General features: G+C 35.9%; 1 pseudogene across 1 annotated transcript; it reads left to right on the top strand.

Moving 5' to 3' along the window:
• Positions 1–1,237: 1,237 nt before the first annotated feature.
• Positions 1,238–3,333, top strand: LOC308633497 (ran-binding protein 6-like; annotated as a pseudogene). Its single transcript has one exon. The product of its transcript is annotated as a ran-binding protein 6-like (transcript).
• Positions 3,334–4,383: the final 1,050 nt, after the last annotated feature.

The following is a 4,383-nucleotide window of genomic DNA, read 5'->3' as shown; positions in this document are numbered from 1 at the left end:
CATGCTCTCACCACACCTACGTCAACTAGCCACACCATACCTGCCTACAGTTACCAGTAACTCATTCAAATGGATTAATGCACTGATTAGTTAAGTATCTCATAACCCAGTCATTTCACTTCTAAACTTTCTTGCAATGTCTCATACATGAGCTTTTGGCGGAATATCTCATTTCTAAATTATAACAATTGTCAAACACATTTATTTACTCTCATTGCGTGTGTGTGTGTGTGTGTGTGTGTATGATTTTCTTAAAATTTTTTGTATACAAGATTATATCATCAGCAAACAATGGTAATGTTATTTATTCCATACCAATTTGGATATATTTTCTCTCTTTCTTGACTAATTTCACAGATGATGAACTTTATTAATTTATTAATTTATTCTATTCCTTTTGATAATTTTTATCAAAATGATTATGTGGGTTTTTTTCTTTATCTTATGAATTTGATATATTAAATGGATTGATATTACATTGGCAAAATTTACAGCACCTGAATGTGTTGCTTTGAATGCAGATATCAACCTGCTTTACTGGGATAAAGTCTACTTCAGTGTGCTGTGTAACATTTTTTAGATGGTGTAGGACTCAGTTTGCTAATGGTGGAGAATTATTGAATCTTTTTTCATAAAAATGTTGATGTGTATTTTTTACCTTGTGATATCTGTGATAGCTTCATCTGTATGGGGTACTATTGGCACCATGGGTTGAGTTGGAAAATGTACCCCCTTCTTGTATTATTTTGGTTAGCCTATTACATGTCCCAACTGTTATCTGCAGTTTTCAGGAACTGCCAAGTTCAGCTAATTGCCTCTTATTATTTTCAAAAACATCTCCAGGGAGAAGGATTTGCACTGGGTGGACTGAGTTGTGTAACATGAAAATTACCTTCCTAGTTGAACCTTTTAAAGAACAACCAACAAGTCAAAGATTGACACTTTTTTGGGATTAAGGTTTTGAAGGGCTTCCATCTCTTCTCTGGCCTCTCCAATTGCTGCCAGATTTTCAGGGTTCAGGGTTCATCATGATTATGGACTATTGTTTTTCAAGTGTGCCTCACAGTTAACGAGGAAATGTGGTTATAGGCAAATTAAAATGCCACAAATGGCAGTTTTGACAGGGTACAATGGCAGCAGCTGGGTCTGCAGCGGGGGGGGGGGGGGGGGGCTGATGACTATGTGGGAAAAGCAAGAGTTCTACCAGCTTCTATAACATCTGATCTATACAAGCTCTATGGCGCAGATGCAAGTGGAAGAAATCTATGAAGACATCCCGGATCCTCATCCAAGTGTGAGGGCTGCAGCCTGGACTACATCTGGCTACAGATTTTGCACCTAGTTTCCAAAAGAAATTCCATGAAACAGTGATTGCAGTTTTGTTGCACACCATGGAAAATCAAGGTAATCAGCATGTGCAATCTCATGCAGCTTCTCCTTTTATTATTTTTTTTATTGAAGACTGCCCCAAGTCATTGCTAGTTTTATATTAGGATAGTATGGAGAAAAATCTACATTCCATAACTTCAATCCTCAATTCCAGATGGACTTAAGTTAGCCTTGGAACAGCTTGTGACAACAATTGCCTCAGTTGCTGATAAAGTAGAAGAAAAATTTTGTTTCAGGTTGTCATATATTTGTGCCCTCACTAAAGCACATTGTTGAGTTTGCTGTACAGAAAGAACTCAAGCGTCTGAGAGGAAAAACTATTGAGTGGATTAGCCATGTTGATATTGCCACTGGGAAGAAAAAAAATTATGCAAAATGCATCTAATGTGATGCAGCTATTGTTAAGGACAAAATTCAGATTTGAAGAATATGGAGGGTTTTGACCCTCAGACCTCTTACATGGATTCAGTGTGGGCTAGAATGTGTGAAATTCTTGGAAGAAATTTCCACGAGTACCTTCCACTGGTTATTGATCCTCTTATTAAAAGGACTTTCAGCTAAACCTAATATTGCTCTCTTAGACACACAAGATGTACAGAACATGAATGATGACAATGAATGGCAATTTGTAAATCTTGAAGACCAACAAAGTTTTGAAATTAAAACTCAGGACTTTAATCAAAATTGACTGCTTGCCAAATGTTGGTTTACTATGCTAAGGAGTTAAGAGAAGGATTTGTGGAATATGCAGAACAAGTTTTGAAATTGGTGGTTCCCTTACTGAAATTCTATTTCCATGACAATGTTTGAGGGGCAGTGGCAGAGTCCATGCCTATTTTCTTAGAATGTTCAAGAATTCGTGTCCCAGAGTATCATTCACAGAAGTGGCAGTTCATATGTGAACCTCACTTAAGACTATTGGAACTGAATCCCAACAGAGGTACTCTCACTCAGAACTAATGAATTCTTTTGCTAAGTCCATTGACGTAATGGGAGATGGTTGCTTTAATGAGAAGCACTTGGAGGAACTGGGAGAAATACTAAAAGCAAAATGTGAAAGACATTTTAAAAACCAAAAATTATGACTGGTTAAGTGACAAGAAGAAAACTATGACCAACGGGTTGAGGTGTCTCTGCAAGATGAGGATGAATGTGATGTTTATATTCTGACCGAAGTATCAGATATTTTGCACTCATTTTTTAGTACTTATAAGGAAAAGATTTTACCATGATTTGAACAGTTACTTCCATTAATATGTTCAAGTAGATCATGGCCAGACAGTGGGGATTGCACATATTTGATGATATCATAGAGCGCTGCAGTCCGACCTCATTTAAATATGTAGAATATTTTCAGTGACCAATGCTACTAAATATGTGAGATAACGACATTGAAGTCAGGCAAGCTGCTGCTTATGGCGTGGATGTTGTGGAACAGTTTGGTGGAGTTGATTATCATTCTTTATGTTTAGAAGCTGTTTTACTACTGGTAAAAGTTACTAAAATGTGTAAATTCCAAAACCAAAAAAAAAAAAAAAAAAAGTGTCATTGCTACAGAGAACTCTATCTCAGCAATAGGAAAGAGTTTTGATGTCTAAGTCTAACTATGTAAATGAAGATAAAAGTTCTTCCACACTGGTTATCATGGTTTCCACTGCAGGAAGAAAGAAAGGAAAGCTATTTAGACCTTTGAGTTTTCTCTGTGACTTAAATGAAAATAACCACCGAGTTTTAAATGGTCCAAATAATTCTTGTATCCACAAAATAATCAGGATAATTTCAGAAGGAAAAGTTAATAAGACTATTACCTATGAAGATCCTTGTGCCAAAGACCTTGCAAACGTTCATCAGGTACAGATGTCTGAGAAATTATGGTTGGAATGTATATCCTAATTTGATGATGAACAGTAGGAAGGCTTAAAGGAGTTGCTAAATTTCACCTGAAGCACTTTAGTATCACCTGAATATCATTTATATGAAAGTAAGTACAAATAAGTGTGGAGGGGATTCCATTATAAAATAGAACTGTTCTCTCTCTGTTAAGCAGTTCATATTTTTCCCCATGATTCTCCAGGATCAGTCAATGTTACAGCTTTCTGTTCACCTTGCATGTTTGATATCTTAAACATAGAACTTGGTGATAACCTATGCTTCCATTTGTTTTAGAATTTTTATCACCTTTTCCTTATTTGGTGTGAAGTATAGAGATTGCTACTATTTGTCTGAAATATTGATGCTGGGCAATTAGTACACTTGGTGCCAAGATGTTATACTGATGGTCGCAGGATGCTAAGACCTTACAAAGATAAGATTGGAGAATTGCCAGGACAAACATCTTGGGAATGGAGGGCGATGGATATAGAGGAAGGCTTATTCCTCATTGATAATACTCTTGGTTTTGGTAATAGTAGTTTGGTAGAAATAAGCAAGACTTTCAAGATACAGTAGTGGATGTGGGAATTTTCTCTTAAATGTATATGAACATTTTTATAATATACTCCAGAGAATTCAGCAGGAATACCAATATTCTAGTTCCTATGGTGTCCTGCTGAGAGTTATAAGAACTCTTTTCTTTAACCAACCTAGTCTACACTTTTAAAATTATCCAGAATTCCAAGAATCATGGTTGCCAAAAAGAGGGTCCTAATACATCTAACATTGGTAGCATGTAATATACTAATAGTGTTTGTAAGCAATCTATATTTGTGAGAGTCAGTCTGTGTTAGGTATTTCAGTGCAGTACAGTATTGCTATTGATGATGTTCATGCCCACACCCACAAAGCAGCACAATAAGAAGAGCCTGGATTTAGAATGGGGCTTAAATAGATTTCTATTTCAAAGATTGCTAATATATTCTATAGTAGCACTTAAGCAGCCTGTTGTGTTAAAAAAAACTTAATTTTACCTTTATACATAAAAAGGAAACAGCCTTAAAACTTGTCATTTATCAGTATGTATATATTATCAGAAAATAGTTCTATAAACCAAGGGTT

This window comes from Spermophilus citellus (genome assembly GCF_964194105.1).
Source record: "Spermophilus citellus genome assembly, chromosome: 14".
NCBI classification, from domain to species: Eukaryota; Metazoa; Chordata; class Mammalia; order Rodentia; family Sciuridae; genus Spermophilus; species Spermophilus citellus.
The sequence above is the reverse complement of the archived record's forward strand: the minus strand, read 5'-3'. Positions and strand labels throughout refer to the sequence as shown.